The following is a 19755-nucleotide window of genomic DNA, read 5'->3' as shown; positions in this document are numbered from 1 at the left end:
TGAGGATAGGACCATACGAAACAGATCATCTTTATAAGTCTCTATCCTACCTGCCCCCTTAATTTGACAAAGTGCTTTGTTATAAGTAGGCTTGTAATAAATATCTTTAATTAATTGGAAGCAAGGCTTAGCTGATTACAAGAGGATATCGTGCATTCTTACATTTTTAGTTCATCTACCAGGAAGCATTTTTAGACACCTACTTTGTAGTCTATTACGTATCTGTGATCCAGCTAGATGTAAACAGGTGGAAGGAGTCTGTACAAATCTCTAGAGCTAAAGAACGCTTCCCAAAAAAAGACCCTACAGTGTCAACACACCTAAAAAGATGTTTTCAAGTCAAACAAAGCAAGCACTCAGCTACTCGGAAGTTTAACACCAGGTCAGGTGGTACTGAGAAGCTTCATTAGAGGGTCTAGCTGATCAATCACTCACAGGTCACCAGAAAATGTGTGAAATGTACATGCCTGCCACGAGCTCACTGGGCAGTCTGTTATCGTGCTGCATCATTAGCATATGCAAAATGTCACACTTCCAGTGTTTACATCCAACTTAAGATTGATCTCTATAAGCCAAGTCTAAGTGCCCAGAATTCCTGAATCTAAGCCAAGTAATGTCACAAGAGTTCTATCATTTAACCTCATTTTAACCTTATTTTTACAAGATTAAGGAAGGAAAGCTATAAAATTCGATCATCTCATAAAAATCACACAGAGAAGACCCAGTCTTACCTTGTGCTTCATGATGTAGCTCACGCATGGGAACACTGTAAGTTACGCAATAAGGACTACTGCCAGGATCATTCAGTTACCAATAGAAAAGAAATAACTAAGCGACTAACAGGAAAAACAAAAAGGTTTGGCACTGTACTTACAGTAAGATGCTTTTAGCTTAACCACAAATTGTGTTTGTTTATAGCTGAAATAAAAATTTTGCTTTCTGCAAGTGGCTGAAATGTGTCAGAGAGGACTATTCAACATAAACAAACTTGGGCTGACTAAGAGGAAGTTGCAAAGGCAGGTGCGTAACAGTTGATTTGCTTCAGTTTCAGAGGAATAAAGTAAATAATTGTACTGGAATTTGTTCAGTTCTGGGCATTCTGCCATACAGGAAGGGTGTGTAATTACTAATGCTAAGATATCCATGTAAAAATGAAGTAATATCAATAGAACACAGTTGGGTTCCAAATTTCCTTGTTTAATCTTCAAATTTTAAAGATCTCTGGCTCTTATTTCACTCTTTGATATTTAACTATCACTTAAATTAATATGGCACAATGAAGGTATAATTTTAATTTCCACAAAAGCCAGAAAATATTATCTTGAAGGGTGGTATTCTCTTTACAAGCCCACAAATGAAGAACATAGTAATTCTCACTCATCAAAGACAAGTACACACAGTATCTAATTTAAGACCCACCAGAATAAGAGTAGTGTACAAAAATTTAACATGTTTTATCATATCTATCTTTACCTACCCTCTCATGCCATCCAGATTGGCCCTGATCTTAAATCTGAATTCTAAGTCTCTTAAATCATTAAATAATAAATAAATAAATAAATAAATAAATAAATAAATAAATAAAGTCAGAGCCCCTGAGGAGTGTGGTCAAGTTCAATCAGAGTTTGCATTATTGAGGCAATTTACAACAGAAGATGAATGATTCTAATCAGTACTGTGTGTATCATTCTATAGAAAACATGTCGTCTTGCAACCTATGTAAATCAAAGAAATTTGTTAATCCTTCCCATAATTGGTCACATGGTTTTTTTGAAGCACATTTCTAAAACCAAAAGATAATAGCCTATCTATGATAAAAGTACAATGTACTCTGCCAATTGGTAGAGAATGCCCTGCACATGGCCCTCTGCTCATTGCTCTCTCCAATGCCTGTGAAAGGGGCACAGTGCACATTCAGGAAGCAGGCATAGGAGCAAGGCTCAGGGTAAGCAGTCAATTCCTTACCAAATTCCAATTCCTCTGCAGCCAAAAGCTTGCTGTGCATTTCAAGGCTGGATCAAGCATTTCACTATGTTCTTGTAGAGTCAAACCCCACTACATTTGGACATATTTATTCAACTAATGATTACACATAGAACATTAAGATAGTTACTCATCAGTACACAGTTTGCCAGAGATCTTAAAACTATCAGAGTACAAAATATCCCTCCTTGCCTATCTCTATATTCATCTTGGACTTCTAGGTTCTTATTGACAGATGAATTAAACAGCAGGACCTGCCAAATGATGATCCTGGTTATAGGCAACTGGTGGTTGGAGCTCAACTGATACTTCCCATAACTTCAGATTTAAGTCTAAGGACCTCACTACTTATACTATGAATGAACTTTTATTTCTTATAGAACAGAAACCTTAACATTTCTTTGGCAGCTGCCCATTTTATGTTGTATATACAATATGGGTGGACACCACAAATGTAATACATCCTTTCTTTACCCACACTTTTGCTAATCTGAACACATGTGAAATGAAAACTATACCATCTGTGTCAGTATGTCAGCACTGACACAAAATAAAAATTTACACAGTTACTTGTATAGACTGGATTTAATAGCTAGATCAGTATAGATATAAGGCAGTTTAAATTGTCTTAAGAACAAGAATGTACAGCTGGGTAAGAAGCTGTCTAGGTGCTATCTGTATTCTCTTGCTTGCCATGTCTCTATGAATTTGGCTACAGGATTCATGATTTTCACAAAGCCATCAGTTGGTAACAAGACAACCTGACAGTGCTAAATTCCTCCTTGAACATTTATTTCAAGACTAATACAGTCAAAGTGCTGGGTGAAGAGGAACCTGTAACAAATGTACAAAACATGACTCTATCCTTAGGGAGCCAAGTATGTAAGTTCAAAGGAGCACAGATGACTTGTTGCTGTGGTGCTGTAAAGTATGAGGGGCTGGAGAGATGGGATTCCAGGCTAGAAGGTCACGGCTTCATGAAGGAGCTAGCCTTTGAGCACAGGACTTTTTCTGTACCTATGCCTGACATCAATGTGAAAAACTATCAGTTCATAAAAGGAAAAAGTGAATTCCAACACTATGCCAAGGAGCAAGAATGGCAGCATCTGTCCCCGGAGAACCCGAGGGGAAGCACAGCCAGTGGAGGAAGATTTCTCTATTTTTATGACACCTGAAAGCCAAGTCTAGATATTTAACAGACAGTTGTTGAGACTGCTAGGGGCTGCTTGCCATTTCCCGCCTTCCCACCTCATGAAGTCCCCAAGGGGAGGACATGTGAGCTATTTTTATGACTTCGAATTTATTTTCCTGAAGAAGAATTCATCCAGACTTTTCCTCTCAAAAGTTCAAAAGAGTGCTAAAAGGTCTTAGTGTGCAATTCTCTCATCAAGTGCCTTGACAGTATGTTTGAGGTTGTAATATACCAGCAAGCTAATAACATTTATTTTCACAGGCTCTATACTTCATAATACACTAATAAAACTTCTAGCTGGTGAGGCTAGCATGGTGAAAATTTGAAAGTCTGAGGCCATGTGTAAGTATGCTCAGAAAGGGTTTTTTGTTTGTTTGCTTGTCTTCTGATATAAATGTCCAAAGGAAGGTTACTGAGTCTCTAAATACACTGAAAAGCAGGACACCAGCTCTTCCTAATTCCACGTTTTTGCATGCAAAGATGATGATGATGCTATTAGGTAGAACCCCTGGCTCTTCCTAAGAGCACTTTCTTATGTGCAATTGATGATGATTAATCTATTAGCCCTCACTAGGGGCCAAGTACTATGGCACACATTTGACATATGGGAACTTTTCATCTTTATTACTGAGGACATAAAGGGGCAGATAGGCTAAAAAAAAAAAAAAACAACTCAAGATCACCCAATAATCAGAAAAGCCAAGATGGAAACCAAAGCCATCTAACCCAGCTACACTCAAAGTGTCTCTCTTTGTTCTGTATCTCAATGCAAAACTTTATGAGGTATTGATGATATCAAACCTTTGAGACCAGCAGAGCTGACAACATCATTCGTGGCTAGGATCAGGGCAAGAAAGTAAAGCTTTTTTTCTTTTTTTTTTTTTTTTTTTAAGTAATTATGTATCCCACCTAAGAATATCAGTCTTTTGATGCACAGCATTATCAATATTAAGTATTTCACTTGAATGTAACATACAAGATAAGAATCATTCTGACTAGTATTTTAACACTGAACATATAAGGTGATTAGTTTTTCCTCTCATATTTAGCTTTCTTGTGTCATATCCCATTTGGTTGATGACAAGGAGTGGCATATTTCAGGATACTATCAATAAGTTTTAAACTCAACTATATGTTGTCTAGTTTTTTAAAAAATCCTATGGAAGCTATTGCTAGCAATTTCAAACTAGGCATTTATCTCAGTACAAAAGAAAGATATAGTTTTGGGTTGAATGACTGAAAACCTGAATACTGAGCACTGACAATTTTTAAAGTAAATTAAGTAAATTAAGTATGGAAACTGAAAATGTGTATTAATATACTCAATTATCAGGGAGATATGTGACAATTCTTTTAATAAATATCCTATACTATACTTTGAGAAACTGGAATGGTCCTGTTGTCTCACACAAAATACCCCTTCAGATTCAATGTATCCCTAAAAGATAACAATTTAAAGTAATCTAAGGTCAGCAAGGAATTTTCTAGTGCCAAAAATCCTAACAGGTTTCCCTATTTAGCACATAGGATATCTGGTCTCAAGGTACAAATGCAAATTCTCTACTGCTGTGCTTGCTGTACTTGGTTTCTAGTTTTAAGTCTGTTCTGGGCATTTTGATCAACGTACTACCACATTTCATCAGAACACAGTAAACCTAAGCACCCCAAGTATGGCATAGCTCTCACCCTGTAGCTAGCCCTTCAGGTCACATCAACGCCTACAGAGTGCTACAGGAAGAGCCATGTTTTTCTCACTAATGATCACAGAAGTCTAGACATTCTGCAGTATGGTGAAAAATAAAAACCATCTGAATATAATTTTCTGTGTCTAAAATTCTTACTTTTGGGGGGAGTAATAGGGATTGAACCTAGGGATTTATGCATGCAAGGCAAGCTATCTACTACTGAGCTCTACAGTCTTAGCCTTTAAATTCTCACTTTTGTAGACTGTTTAAAAATTTCACATTTCAGTAATGAATGAAAAAATATTTTGACATCTTGTTACTTGAATAATTTCTAAAATTATTTTTCTTAAAAACACAGCTTTAATGTTAGATATTGCATAATCTTTCATGAGGCATTCCTAGTTTAAGTTATGGCAGATGGTAAAGTAAGATGTTAAATATTTCTTCATTCTTTGTTGTTATCAGTTACGTGAGCTACTAAGTTTTAAAAACTAGCCTAGGAAAGTATATGACAATTAGTTTGCTTCCTTTGAGTTAAAGCATACAGTGGTTTGATCATGAGATTTTTTTTTTTTATTTTAATTTTTGGATACAGGATCTCCTTGTAACCCAAGTTGGCTTGGAACTTGCTATATAGACTAGGCTGGCTTCTCAGAGATCTGCCTGTTTCTGCCTCACGAGTGCTGGGATTAAAGGTGAGTGCCACCACGCCCAGCTTGATCATTATTTTTTAAAGAATTAATATAATATTTGAGCAGAATAATCTTCATGGGGGGCATATAAGTTCTTTTGGAGGGCAGGGATAGAAATCTATTCCTAGAACTTTAGATTTGCATTCACCTTATTCAGCTTTTAAATTCCAGAACTCCAATTTCTCTAAGCATTAGAGATAAGACCTAATTTAGATGGTTACTTGGATTTAAAGGACAATGTATTAGTGCCTTTAAAAATAAACATAAACATGACACTGAAGCAAACTGGCACAGTGTGACAAGTTTTAGCACATTAACTCACAAAATACATTACTTGGATTCAGACGAACATACAGACACAGCTTTTATCCAAAAACCACAGAGACAACCCCAATACCTATGTTAAAATGGTCAAAATATCTAGACAGTGCAGGTCTCAGTTGCCAGAGTCCTGATGGAAAGGCAGCATTGTGAAACACACCCTACAGAGCTCTGCGTGCATGCACACATTCTGCAATGTGGGAGACAGACACCAATCACCATCGAGATTGTCCTTACTTGCAGACGCACAAGTATCCTGCATGTTCCGATTCTGACTGGCACCTGGAGCAGCTCTACATGCCAGTCACCCCACTGTACTCAGGGATGTAAATACCTTATAATTAGAAAACGTGAAGGCATCAAGGACGTTAGACAAATTGAAAACACATCCAAAGATCAATTTTTAAAGGCATTGAAGAAATAATTCACCACAAATTTCAATAAAAGGATGTACCTGCTCCTTCACGGAAGCTAGAATAGTGGTGGCTGTGGTCTCGGGTTCCATGCCTGGCCCAGTGGAGACAGCTTCCTGGTGGTTCTGTGGCTGCCCCTCCTCCACCAGTGAGGCTTGCTCAGGAGCGGGCATTCCTCCTGCAATCAAGGAGGCACAGGGTTAACACTTCCTGGGTGCCTCTGAGGATTTGCTGATGAGTCCTACTGCGGATGGTTCCTAAGAATTACTGTGGCCTTCTACACATGACCAGAACCCTCACAGCTATTTCACTTAGGAAAGGTAACATCTAGGGCCCAAAGCATCTCTAGTGCTACAACACTAAAAAAGGAAACAACTACCACAACAATAAATATTTCACATCATAGTAGAAATTGACATGTAAAGGGCTGGGGGAAGACTAATTAAAAATATACAAAGGATAGTATAGTATGTTGTCAGAGTCTGGTTATATGACTTAATTTTCTAAATGGAGAACCAATAAGTAAATGTGATTGATTTATCAGGAAACTAAAAGATGAACATTATAGGTTTCTATAAGAGCCAGTTTTCTAAGAGATGTACACAAAAGACATCTACAAACATGAATTGACAGAGAATACCTTATCAGTTACAGGACAGGCTTATGCAATAGGTAAGCAAGACTTTAAAGCTCTGGTAACTCTTAAAAATGAACAGCTAAATTCTGTAGGATTGAAAAGAAACACTACGTCTTAACAACCTGCAACTAGGGCACCCTTGGCAGAGCTCTTATGACTGACTTGGTTTCCTTAAAGAAATGTGATGACTCAAATATGACAAAGCTGAGGAGATGGTGTTGAAGACCATGCCCGTGACAGAATAGGCTCCTACAGGAGTTAGGGTGCTTCCTAAGACAACGTCAAAGTACTGTGCCTTCCAGAAGACTTTCTAAACTCATATGTACATTCTACAAGTTTGAAAAATAGCAGGAAAAAATGCTCAGGTAAAATTTAAATATTTTAATGATGTGTACTATGTCACTCTCTTTATCACCTTGAGAGAACATTTTATCATACCATGTGATAAGAATAATGCCTTGTATATGTAATTAGTGCTCAATTAATCTCTGCTGAATAAATGAATATACAAATGAAGGATGACACATTTTGCTGTCTCATTCTTGTCATTAGGGAAATTCTACTATATCCTTTAATGCCCAAAAGACCTTATCAGTTTAAATATGTATACTCACAGAGACATTTAACATCATGAACTAGTTTTCTCAACATTCTTCATCATTTTCCCTAAATATTACTCTGCAGTTTTATTTCAATCTCTAACAAATTAACTTCTGCAGTGTTCATTTCATCATTTGATCTGAGAATTTTGCTCTATTCCCTGTACTTCCAATACCAGCTGCTCTTTTCCAACCAATATTCTGTAAGTAAAAGGGAAGACATGCATACCCAAGCACCCATCTTCTTCCACCTTCTTTCTGACTTCCAGGTTAGCAGAGAAGGTCTAGTTTCTGGGTTTCTGATGGTGGTTGTTTTAATATTTTTTAAAATTTGTTTTTATTGAATTTTGTGGATTTTATACAGAATATCTCAAAGAATCTTAACAGGGACTGGAGAGATGATGGCTCAGCAGTTAAGAGCACTGATTGCTCGTGCAGAGAACCCAGGTTTGATTCACAGCACCATATAGCAGTTAACAACTATCCAAAACTCCAGTTCCAGGGGATCTGATGCCCTCTTCTGACTTACACAGGCATTGCACGACACAGGTGCACTTACACATATGCAGGCAATACACTTATACACATAAAATAAAAGTAAAATATTAATATATATTTTATCTTATTCATGCACACATGTGCATGTGCCCCCGAGGCCAGAGGCACCAGACCCTTCTGGAGGTAGAGTAATAGGTGGTTGTGAGCCACCCGATAAGGGTGCTGGGAACTGAACTTGGGTCCTCTGCAAGTACACATTCTTAGCCTCTCTCTGCAGCCCCAGTTGTTCTATTCTTGACATATTCACAGACATAGATGAGTGTATTGATGCATCTTCCTACCTTCTTGAGGCTTTCTCATGCCTACTCTAGCAGCTAAGCTTTTTGTCTCCCAGTTTCGCAGTGCATGAGTTCCTGGTAGACCCTAATCTGCAAGGAGGATTTTTTCCAGTAGGATTGGTAAGCACTTCTATCTTAGAGCAAGTGAGTCTAGGATCAAAACCTGGGTCCCCTGGGCAAAGCACCAATCCTCAAGTCCTACTTTCTTCACTGATTTAAAAAGGGGGGTGGGTGGTGGCTGGAGAGATGGCTCAGCAGTTAAGAGCACTGACTGCTCTGGCACGGGACCCAGCTTTGGTTCCTAGCACCCACATGGCAGCTACGAAACATCCTTAACTCCAGTTCCAGAGGAATCTGAGGCCTTCTTCTGACCTCTGCAGCATTGCATGACATGGGTGCACTCACATACATGCAAGCAATACACTCATACACATTAAAAATAAATAAACAAAACATTTTTAAAAAAGGACTTGCTAATTTTTATACAACAAAATGCAATAATTTTATTGCAAACTTTACCTTTAGCATTTATGTTTACTGAGATATAAAGCATATTCAAAATATTAACTGAATGAAATTCTATGTATACCAAGTAGTCAAAGATATCATATCAGTCAATAAATAAATAAATAAATAAATAAATAAATAAATAAATACAAAAGAGTCAAGTCTGGTGGTGCATGCTTTTAGTCCCAGCACTCAGGAGGCAGAGGCAGGTGAAATTCTGTGAGATCAAGGCCAGCCTGGTCTACACAGCAAGGTCTAGGCCAGCTGGGGCTATGGGGAAACATTGTCTCAACATGACCAAAAATAACATAAATAAATAAGTAAACAAATAAATAAATAATACCATATCAGGTCTACTGAAGAAATAAAAGCCCACACTTGGCTGGTGTAGATTAGCAATGAAGAGAAGGAGAAATGTGGAAGTACTCTGTATGCCGTTGAAAAATACTGTACACCTTAAAATCAGCAGATGGTTGTGAAGAACAAAATGTTGCTATGCAACAGGGAAACAAATAATACCACCCCCCCAAATTAAATGTCAAGAGTATAATATGAAACAACCAATATGTCAGAAGGAAAAGATAAGAAAAAAAGAATGTGAGTGAAAAACATTTAGAAAAGGAGCAGAAGTGTTTATTCTTATTATAAACAGTAGATGTTATACTGTTTAAAGAAAGACACAGAATTATGTTATTATGTCATTAGGAATGTGTCATAATTTTGTAGTGTTTATTGGTGACCTGACTACCTAGGCTTAACAAAATGTAATGAGCATCTTCCAAGCACAACTCTGTTCACATGCTATGTAGGGTGTAAGGGGGTGCAGGTGGGAGGTGGTTATGGTTCATCACTTCACCAATGTAGCAAAATATGAATAAGATTAAGGCAAAGTATGGCAACAGGCAAATGATGACACATAGTAAAGCCAATGGAAAGAGGTTCAAAAACATGTCTATAAAGGAAACCACTATATCAGAAAGTCAGCAAGAAGTTCTCATAGCTGTTTTGTTTTGATTCTTCAATAACTGGAATGCAAAGCAGGTCATCTCAAACAGCTACAGTGTGAAGAACGAAGATACCCTTCTCACTGTAACAGTCCTCAAGGACAATAACCAATGGGAGCAACCAGAAACACAGCATAGTAAATTTTCCTGTCCATTTTCTTATAGTTCGTATAATCATAGATCAAGTAATGAGTTGAAAACCAAGCTAAGTAGAGCTAAAGGCAAGTTCAGTCCTCTTTTCACCAAGCTCAAAGCATACTGACTTAAGTCAAAGAATATCCATATTTTTCACTGACAAGGTAAAAAGCAATGAATACTTACATAGCTAAGAGACAGTGAGAAAGTAGGCTGTGCTTTCCTCAGCGACTGCAACTTACTGATCATATTCTGAAGACCCGAGAAAACTGAACTATTTTAGAGGGCTTTCCAAAGAACCATGGAGAATGGAAGATGTGCCAGAAAAATGGAAGGAGGAAATGCCATGCCTGTATTTAGAAAAAGAGAAGGTAGAGTCCTCACATTACAAAGTTAAGAGCGAGACAGGATCTTGGTAAGGTTGTTAAAAGAATGCTATCCAAGAGTGATTTGTGAGAACTAAAAAGAGGTGCACCAAAGAAAAGTCATGCTAAATGGTCTAATTTCCTTCTTTGGCAGTGTATCCACGGAAATGCAGTATGTCTAAATTCTGGTGAGGCATGCATGCATGATATTAGAAGTCCCCAGGATACTATAATTAACACAGAAATAGGGCTGAAATAAGGGCAAGTGCTGACTTGAACAATCTATAAATAGTTAAATGAAATATATCACTTTATAGAGGTTTCTACATTACTGTAATGCCAGAGTTCTGAATATGACCCAATCCTAACTAAAAACTTTATCCATGATAGAAATAATATATAAAACATGTCCAAAGTCTTTAATAACTAAGAAGACTGAATTTACCCAATGATAAAAATCAAGTCATTATTTCCATGCACAGGAAGTGATGAGATGAATGGTACTGTTCTTGTTTCTTAACTCAAAACTTGATAGGGGGCATTAGGATGGGCTCTCAGTGGAACAAGGGAGGAAAAATGGCTGACCTGAAGAAGATAAAGCTGTGCAGACAAACAGATCCTATAAACCTTGAAGGACTGCTATGGACAAGCAAGGTTAAACAAGTTACAGTCCCAGGAGCTAGACTAAAATGAAAACCAAACCAAACCAAACCAAACCAAACCAACCAACCAAACCAACCAACCAAACCAAACCAAACAAAAACACCCCAATGGCTTTGTATTTTTCTATTATTTTTTTTTTTACATACTGAACCAAATTTAGCTAATAATGGTTATATTACAATGAATTAATGATTAAAGACACAAGGAAAACTCGGGAAGATCTTTCCTTTTGGAACTGTGGTTCAAAAATCTCAATTAACTGATTGCTTCTAAAAGTGGCACTTCCCCATCATACAGTGGACAGCACATAAGGTTCGCTAGCTGGACACACTGTGGCAGAGGCAGACGCAGGAAACTTCAAAAGCTTCTTAACCTTGAGAATGACATTAAAACAACTTCTATACACTGTTATCAAGTTCCTCAGGAGTCTTCAGAACACTGTCTACTGCACCACTCTGTCCTTTCAAGAGATACCTGAAAACCAGGACACTGTACGGAAGTATATATTTATAAGTAGCAGAGGAATTACCATCTAAAGCATCCTTGCAATGGCTATGACTGAGGACTGAGGGGGTCTGTGAAGAGCATCTGCTGCTGGCCTGGCATGAGCAGTCATCACATGGATGTACTGCTTTTAACTATTCGTTTTTGTTTTTTTTTTTTTCTGGTCTTTTTGAGACAGGGTCTCCCTGTAGCCCCAGCTGTCCTGGAACTCACTATGTAGACCAGGCTGGCCTTGAACTCACAGAGATCCGCCTGCCTCTGCCTCCCGAGTGCTGGGATTAAAGGCATGCGCCACCACGCCCGGCTTTAACTATTCTTTTTAATTGTATTTATTTCCTATGAGCTTTTCTATAATTTTTTTTAAATGAAAAAGGGTTAAAGACTGGCAGAGTAGGACTGGGAAGATGGCTCAGCAGTTAAAAGTTCTTGAAGTATAAGCAAGAGTATCAGAGTTTGGATACCTTGATCCCATGTACATGCCAGGTGACCCTGGCAGCCAGTCTAGGAAGATGGAGACAGGGGTCCAAGGAGAAAGACAGTAAAGGACTTGGGGTACTTCATAGCATACAGATGCTTTAATGAGGGGAAAAGAAATGAAATAGAAACCAAGACAAGTCCAGAATGGTGCATGGAGCTTAAAGTACAAAAAGATAGGATAAGGTAATCAACAGGTCAGGAATCTAAGTGGAACTCTGGAAGAAATGAGTGGACTAAGGTGGGATGAGCACATACTACACGTGCTCTTCTCCAGCTCAAAAAGGCATGTTCTCTTCTTTAAGATAAGAAAATGAGTCAGTCTAGAAATTTCAAAAATGCTATCAAAGTGACAAAATATCAGAATGATATCAGTTGCAGCAGATTCGTGGTAAAGCAACAAGAGGAAACCCTACCACCACAGAGCAGGGGCCTACTGTCCAGGCTGGGGCATCTGACTGGAAGGCTCAGAGCCTGGCAGATAGTCTATGACTGGGATCAGATGATCAGGAGACTGGAGGGTGGTCAGCTGCTGCCAAAGGTGCTCAAGCACTTTCCATAGACAAAAGCTGTGAATAAGACAGAAAAGGCCTCAGCTGCAGAGGCCCAAGAAGATCAACCTCCCTACGCAGAAGAAAGTAAACAGGCTAGATAACACTAATAACCCTCAACATTCTTACTGAAAATTGTACAGGGAAGAGAAATAGGCATTATGTTAACAGAGGGGATGGACCCTACAGTTTAAAAGAAAGTAAATCTCAGTTAATGGAATGAATAGCAAAATAACATCTTTGAGAGTATTTCATATGCGTGGTCATTGAAATTCCTGGATTCCAAGGATAAAGCAAAGATCATATATATTTCATAAACAAAAAACATATGAGAATGAGTTTCACAATGGACTTCTTCTCAATTACAGCAAATACAGCAAAGGTTTGCAAATATCACCAAATATTACCAAGGCAAAGAAAGGTGTGTGTCTTGTTTGTTTGGTTGGTTCTGAGATAGGTCTCGCTATGTAGCCCAGGCTGGCCTCAACTCCCCATGTAAACCAGGTGAGCTTTAAACCTGTGATCCTCCTGTCTCCATCTTCTGAATACTGAGATTTAGATGTGCTCCATCCTATTCAGCTAAAATAAAGGCATTTCAGAACATGGCAGAGCTCAGAATTTAGGACAATCTTTAAAGGAAGTTTTGCAACCAAATAATGAATACAACAGAGGAAAATTTAGGGGAAAAAATAGTACTATGCAAATAACTGGGGAAGACTAAAGTTTAAATCTAAGTATACGCAACTGCTATATAGTACAAACATGAGAAGAGTGATAAATTGACCAAAATAAAAATATCCAATGTCTTTATTTAACTTGGGGGAAAAAAAAAACAAAAATAGAATAAATCTGGGTGACTTTTGCATTATGGGGCTTTGCTTTGGCCACAACCACAAGATGTGACAGGTATAATCTTTTGAAATATCTGAGGCTACATCTGTGGAGCTGGACGGCTGCAGCTTTTTGAACTATGGGGTCACTGTGCTGTGAGGGAGCTCAAGACTGAAAGATGCCATGGAGAGAGCTATGTAGCCATTCCAGCTAAGAACTGAGAATTTCTTCTGAAAATATCATTTACATTATTGATCTGTTATTGTATGATGCTGTAAAATAGGTATTAAGGTATAAAGATGAGTAAGATCTTGATCACCAATTCAATTCTCAGTCTAAAAGGCAAGACAAGACACATCATCAAATAAGAGGCAGCTCCAGGGGGCAGGTACCAGGAGCGGCACTGTGACAGGCTATGTAAGCGAGGATAGGGTTCCTGCCAAAGTGGGACCCAGGTGGGGCAAAGCCCCATCTATGATGTTTTTAATTTTATTAAGCACTTTTACTTAAAGAAATTGCTATAGGTTTAACAGATTCGCCCCCCCCCAAATGTTTCCCTAGACAGTTGTTTTATATGATTTTTCAATTAAAGGTATAGTAAGTCATCTCAAACGTCAAACATGTTCAAATCAAACATTTGTTTCTACCACTAGTTTTTCCAATCTAATAAAATACCTTGTTAACAAAGATTAAAGACTGCTGAAGTCATATAGGGGTTTGGAAATATGGTAATGGTACGTGAATTATTAAAGGCAATTTAAAGAGAAATTGTTTAATTGTGGACTTGAGAATTTAATAATATTTATAGATGTACTAAAAGTAAAAGTATATAATCCAGGATTAACTTCTATCTTTTGGAGTGGATGTCTTCCAGCAGGGACTAGCTGAATGGTTTTTCAGTATCCTGGGCCACTGTAAGTTCTGCATTAGACTTCTAGTTCTCACAAATTTATTCATTTATAACTCCGAAGATTCAGTTTCAAATTAACAAATCTCCAAGTATGACACATAGATCATTTCTTGCACCTCAAAATGAAGCTGCTATGGTGAGGGAGTCTGGGAAGCGCTGTGAGCATCCCTAAACATCCTGTCACTTAAGGTGCGATCTGTACTCTACTTGTACTTGGAGCTCCTTGGGATATGTAGGAAGTGAAAAATGCCAGGCCTGTGCCAGAGGCTCTGCGTGAATATGAGCTCTGGTGTTCTTTGGAACACCTTCAGGTTTGAGAATCATTAGTGGATGGCATCATGAAGACTGAGAAATCATGAAATAAGTAAGGAAATGGGCCTGTTTAATGTCATTTAACCCTATATCTCAACACCTTCCCCAGTCACCAGTGCTTAGGATCAAACGAAGGGACTCCTGTATGTGAGGCCCATGCTCTACCACTGACTACAACATATCTCTAGCCTTCAACCTTTATCTTGACCAAAGACCATACACCTTTTCTTAGCAAGAAAAGAATATCTCATAGACTGTGTTAATATTCTGAGTGTAAGGAACACATGTTGGGTAATCCTCCCACATAATAATCATTATCGGTAATGAGCTAATGTCACTAGAAAAATACAATGCTCCATCCTTCACAACTAAAATCTGACTCCAACTTTCCAATGTTGCCACTACATTAAAATAATAACAGTAATTATGTACTTTAAAAATGGTATAGAAAAAGTTCAGCTTTCTATTAACAGCAAAGATTCCTGCCAACAAAATTAAGCATGAAATTGTCTTTTGGTTATAAGATGGATGCTAAATTTTTGAAAACTTAGCTTGTAATTGTAGGAATGAATGATTTTCTAGAAAAAGAACTCAGTATACCTCAGGGAGGTGTGAGTTTTAATTTTTTTAATGCACATTCATGTGAAATTAGATTACGTATATAACACATATTAGAATATGTTTTGGCAGATCAGCTTCCATTTGGGATACCTTACAATTTGCTTAAACATCCATTTTAGGGCAGATATTAATCTATAAGGCACTTTAGTAAATGTACAGGTTTTAAAAAAGGAAAGATGACACTTTGAATTGGAGAACCATCAAACACTGATTACAAATTAATGTCTTTTTAAATAATACTGACTTAAGTAATGATACATTTAAGATTTACAAGTTTTAAAGTAGCTCTAAGAAAAGAAACTCCAAAAGAAAAAACTACTATAAAATAATAATAGTAAGAATGTCTTTCCTTTCTGACCTGTCTTCAGCAGGTTAAAGTTATAGGGATGATGATTATCTTTCAATCTTTTTCATTCAGTTTTACACTCTGCATGCTCAATACCATATTTTGTTTTTAAGAAGCCAAGCACATTTTCACACTTAACATCTCCAAACAGCTTTTTGAAGACGTTCAAGAGAAAGTATCAGCTATTCATAAAGAACTTCTAAGGATTTTGATGCCCACAGTGAGAGCAAGCAATGGACTGGATAGCCGTTTCCTTTTTTCTGTATTTCCTCAATGTGTGTGGGTCTGTGAGGGCAAACACTGCTTTTATATGTGTCATCACTGCATTCTCAGTACCTAAGAAAGAGTCTGAAACATAGTAGGTGTTTAATAAATGTCTGTTCAATTGGAATATAAAACAGATGGAGGGAAAGATGGCAAGGCATTTATGTTTGTAATGAAAATACCAAATAGTATTGGCTCTGTGACCATCAAGATGATGAAGACCCCCCAGTGTAGCAGGAAGAATAGGAACAGAAAGTGTGAAAATGTGATGGTGAACACATAGATCACTATAGTAGAAGGAGATGAGACAGCAGTGACACCCAGGGAGATCTGCAGGAAGATGAAGTTACCATAACAACACACAGTGTTCCTCCCAGTGTGCTGTTGTGTGAAGAGAATGCCAAGCCTAACACTGTGGGGTGGAGTTGGAAAAGGAGAAGAACAGGAAGACAACCCTCCAGATGCGAAGATGAAGGAACCAGGCAGGCAAGGAAAGACATGACTCAGCTACAGGGCTGTCAAAGATGATGGTGAATGCTGAGGGGAAAAGTTAAATCAAACAGTGCCAGTGAACTGAGTAAATGTGCTGATGTGGCCTAGAATTAGAAAATACTGGAAAGGAGGAGTTAGAAGCATAAAAGCCAAATCATATCTTCTTGGGAGAGGACTGGAGAAATGTCTGGAAGGCCTGTTGAGGAGTCAGGCAGCAATTGTGAGTGGAAAGAGGGGGTGGTGGGAGGGACAGGAGAGAGAGAGATCCAAAACTTGTCTAGAAAACAACCATTATTTGTCCTTACTCTGCCTAGTTCCCTAGACATAATGATGAGCATAATTCTAGAAAACCCTTGTCCTTCATCGTCTAGGAGACCACTAAGGAGATCAGTTTTGTACCCAGGACACAGGCACTGTATCATGAATCTCAACGCCCACCCTGCAATGACTGTGCTCATGCAGTGTAAAGTCACTGGCTAAAATATCTTGTTACAGAATGATGTTTTAATTTCATAAAACAATGCATTTAAGTTTCATTACAAGTACAAATAGTGACTGGAGAGATAGTTCAGTAGTTTAGAGCACTTGCTGCTCTTGCAGAAGACCTGGGTTCAGTTCCCAGCACCCACATGGTGGCTCATAACTATTTATAACTCCAGTTCTAAGGGATCTGATGCCTTTTTCTGGCCTCCATGGATACCAGGCACATGTATGGTGCATACAAACATTCAGGCAAAACATATATAAAATAAAAATAATAAATTTTGAAAAAAATTTACAAACATTTCAAAACCAAGAATCAGGATAGTATAGTCCAGAATTTCATACACGATGTCAGAAACCACCTCTTTTGTACAGTATCCCTACTTTGTGTATTTTTAAATTAATGTTTGTCCTCATTAAGATGTAGTGTTTTGTGGTTCTAGCCTGGTCACCCTCAAAAGTGCAGATGTATTCAAATGCACATATAATAAGACTAATATGGCAAAATCTATAAATTTTCACTGAGCAACCAGAAAACATTTCTCTAGACAATATACATCACAATATTTTTAAAATCTGAGTTATAATTTATGCTATATTTTCCTGGCTTTAATATGGTGCTATTTTTATGACTACGTATGTTTTCCTAAGGATTTACCTTTCCTAAACACCCAATGGATCCGATTCAGAGTGAGATGGACATGTTTCTGCTTTTTTGTTTTGGAGATAGGGTCTCCCTGTAGCCCCAGTTGGCCTAGAACTCAGTATGTGGACCAGGCTGGCCTTGTTCTTGCAGAGATCCTCCTGCCTCTGCCTCCTGAGTGCTGGGATTAAAAGTATGCACCAACACATCTGGCTCTGGGCACGTTTACGTAGCTTATACTTGAATGTGCTCTTGCCTCGTCTAAAAGATTAAATGGCATGTCATAGTCAAAAGGAAAGGGAAGCATTTTCTGTACAAAAGCTTGTGTGAAAATTCAACTGCAAAACAAAAAATGTTTTGCTTTGGTTTCATTCTGTCTCTCTTTACCTCTCTATCTCCCTTTATCTCTCTCCCTCTCCCTAGCTCCATCTTTCTTTCTAATAAAGTTAATCTGTTATCACTTGTCACAAGGAAATTCTGTCAGATGATACAATTGAACAAATGTTGTCTATAAGGTAAATATATAGATTTTTCAAAGTTAAAACAAATTCTCCAATTTATATATTTCTTCCAAAGGGTAGAACATAGTTTATTTTGAAGCTCTGATAAATTATACCACTCAAATAAAACTGTAAATCTCAAATTAACCAAAAAGCACTCTTTTGATCAACATAATACAACATGTGCAGAAAATAAGACGCTTTGCATTGAAGTCCACAGGGACAGCTCTGTGCCCACTGCTCACAGGATTTCAGTGGACTGTGGCATAGGGTTTGTAACCCTCTGTGTGCTCCCTGTGAGCAGCTCTAGAAGGGCTCTTCCTTCACCTGACTGGCTCACGGAGGCCTTTATTTACCACTTTGTGGCCTTTTGAACAATAGTATTTGAGCTGGAATTTATGGAACGAAGAATGGCAGAGGCTGGAAATGTGGCTTTTGTGCTTAACAGTGCATGGGTTTGATCTCAGCACTGCAGAAAAGGATACAGGACAGGAGGGCAGGGACTAAGTGGGAAAACAGCAAGGAAGCATCGATGGTAGTACAGAGACCACTGGACTAATAAGACGCATAAATTAGATAGCAATTTGGAAAGGATCCCTTTGTGTCCTCCGCTCCCCATCTTGCCAGCACCCTTCCTTCTTATCATGGCTGCCCTGTGTACATCTGCTCTCATTATCTTCACACAATTGCTTGAGGCCGAGGGAAGTGGATTCTGACCTTTCATATCATACATCCTAGAAGCCCTTGTGGTCATTTTAAAGTCCACATACAGGAGTAAACCCAAATCGACTGCTGCCTGCATCACCAAGTCATCTCTTTCTTCCACACATATCTGTAAGCCCTTTCTGCTTAAGAAAGGCATCTTCCAGGCATCGGATGCCTTACCTCCAATGTAAGCAACTTCAATCTAAGCAACAATCATGTTTAATGATATTTTTACCCACCTATTTCTGTTCTTTAAAATACTTCTTCATCTACTGAGATTTCAGCTTGAGACCAGGATCCCCGTCTTCTATGTCTGTGTCTAACACATGTGCTGAGGCATTTAATAAAATGAGTGCTGACAGAACAGGTTTTACTATCTGAAGAACTGAAAATAGAAACTGGCACTACACTGTCACACTTATGGGGAAATGTTTAATATATTGGATTGCTCATATTCAGACACACAGAACCACTGAAAAACTTGCTTTCTTGAAGTTTGTTCATTAGTTGGCACTAAAAATGTCAGAAAGAATCATATTTCACCTCTAATCATCCTAGTTGGGTAACTTGCTTCTTTTTAGGTGAGAGCTTTACGTTTCTTAAAGGAAGAATTTAGGAAAATAGCCACAAGTCAAGGAAGCTACATTCCATTACAGGGAGATAACACAAACCACACAGCCACACTAGTCTTGCTCAAGTTTCACCTGCAGTGTGTGTAAGCAAAGAACACTTTCAGTCCAACCCTGTGAGTCAGCTGTAACTCTAGCAATGATCCAAAGAGCTGCAATCAAAGTCTTGACTATGTCTCAATACACTAAAATGTTACCTGACCAGGATGAGGAGAAAAAGACTGTATTATTTCTTATTTTAAAAAACTGCTTTTACTACTGCCAATAAAAATACAGATAACTGTATCCTGATTTAATGAACACACTGAAAGTAACATTTGTTCATTTCTGAGATTATAGTAAAATATTTCAAAGACTTAATTATGTTTACATCTTGTTTTTTTAGTTTTAATTTTTTGCTTAATATTTCACTTACTGTGTGTAAAAAAAAACCCCAGTCTATTAAACTAATTTATTAA

At 37.9% G+C, this 19755-nt stretch overlaps 1 long non-coding RNA gene across 1 annotated transcript in view; it reads right to left on the bottom strand.

Annotated features, from left to right (window-relative positions):
• Positions 1 to 6115: 6115 nt before the first annotated feature.
• Positions 6116 to 19755, bottom strand: part of LOC103741622 — a 70525-nt gene continuing 56885 nt past the window's right edge. Inside the window, exons 2-3 of the long non-coding RNA XR_001872674.1 lie at positions 6328 to 6464; positions 6116 to 6207 (exon numbers count right to left, since the gene is read on the bottom strand). This is a non-coding gene — a long non-coding RNA (uncharacterized LOC103741622). The remainder of the gene's footprint in view (positions 6208 to 6327; positions 6465 to 19755) is intronic.

The sequence above is a fragment of the Nannospalax galili genome, unplaced genomic scaffold (genome assembly GCF_000622305.1).
Source record: "Nannospalax galili isolate Female #2095 unplaced genomic scaffold, S.galili_v1.0 scaffold640, whole genome shotgun sequence".
Taxonomy (NCBI): Eukaryota; Metazoa; Chordata; class Mammalia; order Rodentia; family Spalacidae; genus Nannospalax; species Nannospalax galili.
The sequence above is the reverse complement of the archived record's forward strand: the minus strand, read 5'-3'. Positions and strand labels throughout refer to the sequence as shown.